Here is a 7,270-nt window from a genome sequence, read left to right as displayed (position 1 = left end):
AGGCTAATATTTCAGATTTGCAACCATGATTAGTATTTTTTTTTTGTTTTATATCTGTGGTTTTTTTTATCTATGTGATACTGGTTCGACTTCATCTCCTTCATGAGGATTCTTCTTTGATTTTTCCAGATCTATTATTTTTGTCTTTTATTTTGCATTTAAATTGTTAATTTCATATGAAGTTTCATTCTTATTTTTTTTCCTGACTTACTTTTGCCTAGCGTTCTCAATTGGACTTACATGTTGCATTCTAGATCTAGGTTTTTCCTTGCTTATTTATTGTTTGATTTATTTTTTCTTATTCTAAATCTTCATTCAATTTGGATTCTGATTTCTTCTTGTTCGATGGCCTTTTCATTTCTAATTCTATTTGGATACTTATTTAAAAGATGAAACTTGTTCTCTAAATAATGATATAATGTTTTCGAGTTCCACGGCACGAAGATTTATTGTTTGTTACAATAGCAATTAATTAAGGTTGCTGGGGTTTTGTTTGCTTTGCTATGTTTTCATTTCTAGTAATGAAGGTTGCGATGAAGAAGGAGGAGGAGGAGGAGGAGGTGGGGAAGAGGAGCTTGCGATGAAGAAGATTGCATGGATCTATTTTTCTTTTCTTTTTTAAATTTTTAACATGTGGCACATGGCTACCAGCACTACACATAATAGTCAAATAATGGTCAATATGGTCAAACATTGATGACAAGACAAAATTATATTAAACTGAAAAACGTTCGGACGACATTATTACGTTAAAAATAAAAATAAAAACTTGACGGATATGGCGTGCGAAGTTGCCAATTGCACGCTCACTCCCACGTTTTTCACGTTCCATATGACAACAATCCTAAGAACAGCTCTATGCCACGTATTCACATTTGATTGATCAGGGGACCTTGTGGTGAAGCCTAAACAATTGCCTCCCTAATCCTTCTTACGCTTTCTTTCTCATTCATGTTTCGTTACTTTCTTCGCTTTCTTCTACTCCATCACTGTTATTATCACTTTCAATTTCTTCTTCCATCATTTTAATCTCTCTCATATCTGAGCTCCATTTTCTCGTCATTCAGCCATGACTAAAAAGGTACATATAATTCCTTTTGATCTCCTTCCTAAATCCTCATCTTGATGATCTCTTCCGTTTAATCATACAAGTGAATCATATCGATCATATCGATACTGATTCTGTTCCTTACTTCTGGTAATTATATGTTTAGGTGACAACAATGATACTCGAGGTTGATCTCCAGTGTGTGAAATGCTACAAGAAGGTCAAGAATGTTCTCTGTAAATTCCCACGTAAGTTTCTCTCAATACTCACAGTTCTCTCTCTCTTTCTCACTCTCTTCTTTTTCTTCATTGTTCACTTTTGAAATTCGCATGCGTATTATTCTTCGGAATCACAGAATTGAGTTCATCTTGTGCATTTGTGTGGTTTTGGATGTTTGTGAACAAGAGAAATTCAAGACCAGAAATTCGATGAGAAGAAGAACACTGTGACGATTAAAGTGGTGAGCTGTAGCCCAGAGAAGATTATGGATCAGCTTTGCCGTAAAGGTTGTGGCGCCATTAAGAAAATCATAGTTCCGCCACCTCCGCCTCCGCCGCCGCCGTGTTGTGTTTTGGTGCTGTGAATGCTGGCATGATTGGCCATGCTTTGTGCCTGAGTCCCGAGTTCCATTTACAACGTGTTGTGTTCTGTGCTCTGAAGGCCGGCCTGGTGGGCCATGCTATGTTAGGCCTCCACCATGTTATGGAGGGTATTTTTATGCTAGACCTGTTTATGATAGCTATGGTGTTGCAGGGTGCACAATAATGTGAGCTAAAGTCTCATTATTGATGTGGCCTTGTTGTATGGTGAATAATGAATAATGATATATTGCTGTATAGAGTTATATATGTGTGTGTTTTCTTTGTTTAATCAAATTTATGAGTTCTTGTACGGGATCCTCGTATGAGTCTAATCAAATTTATGTTATTTGCTTTTGTAATAATAAAAATAATTGTTAACAATGGTTTATATATGAGAGGGAAAATGCAGGTCATAAAAATAGGGTTAATTAGAGTTCTTTATATATGTTTCATATTTTTCTGAATAAATAAAGCATTTTGAGGTGATTTCATTTGCATGTGCATGCAGTTTGTAGAAGGAGGTAAAAGATATGAAGAATATTGACAATGATAAAAAAAAAAAAAGATACGAAGAATATAATTAATGGTATATTGTCCATTTGTATTCTTATAATCGATGGTTATATATATATATATATATATATATAATTGATGAATTGAAGCAAAAAGGGAAAAGAATTATCAAGGGTCACTTTATCTCAATTGAAGTGAATTATTACTATTCTTGTAATTTATATTTTTTATAATTTGTTGTCCATAATAAAAATTTAGTAGAATATTTTATTTCAAATTTGTATATTCACCACTAATTTTTATCATAGATTCTACATGATCTTTGAAGATATAAAAATCTTCATATTTTTTTACACATTATCTAAATTTTTAACTTGTATAAATGTCGGTCTCACACCCACATTTTTTAATGATAGACTCATCTACTTTTTTATTGAGTCCTCCAACTATACTATTTATTTTCTTTATCAAAATCATCCATTAATTAATTTTAAAAAATTATTTTTTTAAAATAATTACTAATTTAATTTTATTAATTAAATTATTGGTCTGTCGCCCACTTTTTTATCATTAAAAATTTATTTACATATCTAACACCTATTATTTTTATCATGATCTTTTAAAATATAAAATATTATTATATCTTACATCTTGTCTAAATTTTTAAAATTTAAAATTATATGCCCCCACTCACATTTTTTAGCTATAGGTCTACACACCACTTCTTTAAACCACATTACTTCAATTTTTAAGAAAATCAAGTTTATTAAAATATCACATTCTCTCCATTCTCATTAAATCATAAATTCATACCAATTTTAAAATATATAAACATATAAAAGAATCTATAGCCGGGTCCATCTCTTGCATGTCTAGCTTTTAAATTTATTTAGGTTGGTTTAACTACCTCAAATTTTTAAAAATTATTTTATTTTATTTTTCTCTTTATTGAGTCTAGAAACTATATTTTTAAATTTTTTTGGCAAATTTATATATTTAACATTTTAAAAAACTTACAAAATTTATTTTTTGATAATTTAAATGATTTTTAGATAATATTTATACTTAAATATGAGCATTTTAGTTCAACACATATGACTTAATGGTCAACTAATAGTTAGGTAGATAAAAATAAAATCTTAAAAACTAATAACAAATTTTAAAAATTTTATATTCACCACTAATTTTTATCATGGATTCTACATGATCTTTCAAGATATAAAAATCTTCATATTTTTTTACACATTCTCTAAATTTTTAACTTTTTTATAAATGTTAGTCTCACACCCACATTTTTTAATCATACATTATACATCTACTTTTTTATTTAGCCCTGCAAATATACTATTTATTTTCTTTAACAAAATCATCCATTAACTAATTTTTAAAAATTATTTTTTAAAATAATTACTAATTTAAATTTATTAATTAAATTATAGGTCTGTCGCCCACTTTTTTTATCATTAGAAATTTCTTTACATATTTAACACCTATTATTTTTACCATAATCTTTCAAAATATAAAAATATTATTACATCTTACACCATGTCTAAATTTTTAAAATTTAAAATTATATGCCTCCACTCACATTTTTTAGCTGTAGGTCTACAAACTACTTCTTTAAACCACACAACTTTAATTTTAAAGAAAATCAAGTTTATTAAAGTCTCACATTCTCTCTATTCTCATTAAATCCTCAATTCATACTGATTTTAGAATATATAAATATATAATGCCCTTGCACGTGTAGCTTTTAAATTTATTTAGGTTGGTTTAACTATCCCAAATTTTTAAAAAATATTTTATTTTATTTTTCTCTTTATTGAGTCCAAAAACTGTTTTTTTGAATTTTTTGGCCAATTTATATATTTAACATTTTAAAAAAGTTACAAAATTAATTTTTTGATAATTTAAATGATTTTTAGATAATATTTATATTTAAATATGAGCATTTTAGTTTAACACATATGATTTAATGGTCAACTAATGGTTAGGTGAATGAAAATAAAATTTTAAAAATAGAAAGAAGGCTTGTATTTTATAACAATCTATATTAGAAAAAAAAATATTCATATAGGTTTTGAAAAATAGAAGGCATGTATCATTAATTAAGATAAAACAAAGAGAATATCAAAATATTTTACTCATTTTTAATTATAAATTTCATATTAACAATTTAATTTTTTTGTAGGTCCCACATATAAAAAAACTTATAGTTGAGCTTGACTCTTGACACCTCTATCTTTAGAATTTATTTAGGCTAGCTTAACTACTTTAAATTATTTTATTTTATTTTTTTCTTGAGTTCATAAACTGCACCTTTGAATATATTTTTTTGACCCCTTTATATCTTTAATTTTTAAAATGTTACAAAATGAATACAATTAGATAATAAAAAATTATTTTTTGGTAATTTAAATGATTTTAGAAAATATTTATATTTAAATAGGTGTATTTTAGTTCAATACATGTGACTTAATAGTCAACTAATGATTAGATGAATTAAAAATAAAATTTTAAAAATAAAAGTGAGGTTTGTATTTTATAACTATTCATACTAAAAAAATATTCATATACATTGCAAAAATTATAAGAAAAGTATCATTAATTAAGATAAAAATAAATAACATATTTTACTTATTTTTAATTATATATCTGATATGTATTTCTTTTACCACATGACCCACTTTATTCTTTTCCTCTTTTATTTATTATAAAACTTTAAAAAAGTAACAAATAAAATTTTCTTAAAAAAAGTTGGATGAGTACCCATCCATAACAAATTTTAAAAAGGTCATGGATGGGTACCGATACATAGTACCTATCCATAACAATAACAAATTAAAAAAAAAAAAAAAAGTGGGGTGGGTGGTGTAGTGGGTGCTGTAGATCTACACCACCCACCCGACGGTATTTACAACATATTATATAAAATATTATAGATATAGATACATTGAATGATTGAGAAAAAATGACAACAAATTTAAAGGGAAAAAAAAGTTGGGTGGGTACTATAGATCTACAGTACCCACCCGACAGTATTTACAAAATATTATAAATATTTTTTAAAAATTTTAAAAATAATATGATGTCATCTCTATTATTAATGAAAGTTAATTTTAATTTTTTAAAATTATAAAAAAAAATAAAAATTATTTTTAAAAAACACAAATTATATATATTTGTACTACATATTACAAGAACAAACATATAACATTTTTTTTACCGTTATATATATTAGAGGTATATATAGTGGACACTTCAAAGGAAACGCTCTATAGTTTAATTTGAAGACTAAACTTATATCAATTATTTTAAAATAAATGCTATCTACTTTATATTATATAATAGATATTCAAGATAATTGCTATATAATTCCAACTATATAGCTGTTATTTCTGAATAATCACTATATATTTGAGTCTTTTGTTTTTTTTAACGGGGCTATATTTCCAGCAGCCCATACATTATATAACACAGAAACAAATTCCAGCAACAAATTAGTGTGAAATAGAATTCTCAAAGCTGGTATACATCAAATCAATTTCAAAATCCAACATTATTTCTCAATAACAATATAGATAATCATTACTACAAAAGCTATCTACAAGTTCAAATAATCCAAATCTACCAAAAAAGTAACTGCAAAGAAATATGAACTGTGACAATAGCCTATCAATAAATATACAAGAAATACTGTAACAAAGGCTTGTCAATCAATATCTACTATAATAATATAATGACATAGTTAGCACATTGTTAACCTTGCTTTTTTTTTTTTTCTATACTTGCCTGCCTATGGAATCAGCAGCAGTTTGAAAGGTTGACCTATTCAGGAATCTCTAGTTCTACGCTTATTTTCAACTATCTGAAGCATTTTGCTTGATCTATAGCTTTCTTCTTTGTAGACCATATTGCCTTTTCCTCCTCCATTTACAAAAAAGAGTGTAAGCTGCTTGAAGATTAAGGAAATGAAGCAATAAATCAAACTTTACTTAGATATAAAGAAAAAGCTACCTAGGGAAACACTGCCAAAAAATAATAGATTAGCGACAGAATAAATTTTCATCACTAATCCTGTCGCTAATTTAGTGACCGAATTTAGCCACAGAATGTTTTATCGCTGAAATTTTATCATTATTCCATCGCGAATCTGTCAGAAATAATTTACCGACGGAAAATTCAATCGCTAATGGTCAAGATATCTTATTTCAATTTAGTGATGGAATTTGTGATGAAAATTTCCGTCACAAAGCTTTCTATCATAATTCCATCGCTAATTCCATCATAAATTATTTTAAATTTAATTTTATTATTTATAATATATATTTATATATAATTTATTTAATAATTTATTATTATGCTATAAATAAATAATTTAAAAATTATAATTTAAAATAATTTATTATTTTAAATTATTTGTATATTATTAATGGTAATTTAAATTGTATACTTAATTATTCTTATTTAAAAATAAAAATAAAATAAAATTTTAAAATATTATATATTACATAAATACAAATTTTAATATAATATATAATGATAATAAAATATTTTTCAATTGAATATTAAATTTATTATCAAAAATATTTTTAAATAAAATATAATAGAAATAATTATTATATATAAATTATTTTTTTCCATATTAATAAATAAATATAATGTTAAAAAATAAGTAAATTTAAATACTATATTTAATAATAATTTAAATAATATATTTATTAATATATGTGTGTATGGTTAAGTATTATCTATTTAATTTATCAATTAAGATTGAAGATTTCTTTTTGCTCAACTGGCAATAAGGTGGATGTAAAGGCACATGGGAGTAAGAGGTTGCAAGTTTGAAGTTAAACTAGGCACAATTAAAGGTAATAATATTTGATATGGTAGTGACACGGTGGTAAGGTGACACTGGTCTGCTTGGTGACTAGGAGATGGCAGTGACATGACAGTGAGGTGGCACTAGTCCATTAAGTGACTAAATGGCGGTGAGGTGGCATTTGTGCATCGGGTGACGTGCCAATGATATTTTAGTCTATTTAATAAATTAACCACAAATTAACAATACTTGGTGACTAGGACATGGCGGTGACATGACAGTGAGATGGCACTAGTCCACTGAGTG

General features: G+C 26.4%; 1 long non-coding RNA gene across 1 annotated transcript; it reads left to right on the top strand.

The window, feature by feature from the left end:
• The first annotated feature begins 948 nt into the window (after nt 1–948).
• Nucleotides 949–1,585, top strand: LOC129321844 (uncharacterized). Its single transcript, XR_008596116.1, has 3 exons — nt 949–1,081; nt 1,215–1,296; nt 1,456–1,585. It is a non-coding gene; the product is annotated as an uncharacterized LOC129321844 (long non-coding RNA).
• The last annotated feature ends 5,685 nt before the right edge of the window (nt 1,586–7,270 follow it).

This window comes from Prosopis cineraria, unplaced genomic scaffold, assembly GCF_029017545.1.
Source record: "Prosopis cineraria cultivar Desert tree isolate PC_DT_omini unplaced genomic scaffold, ASM2901754v1 PC10, whole genome shotgun sequence".
NCBI classification, from domain to species: domain Eukaryota; kingdom Viridiplantae; phylum Streptophyta; class Magnoliopsida; order Fabales; family Fabaceae; genus Prosopis; species Prosopis cineraria.
This window is presented reverse-complemented; position numbering and strand designations above follow the sequence as displayed.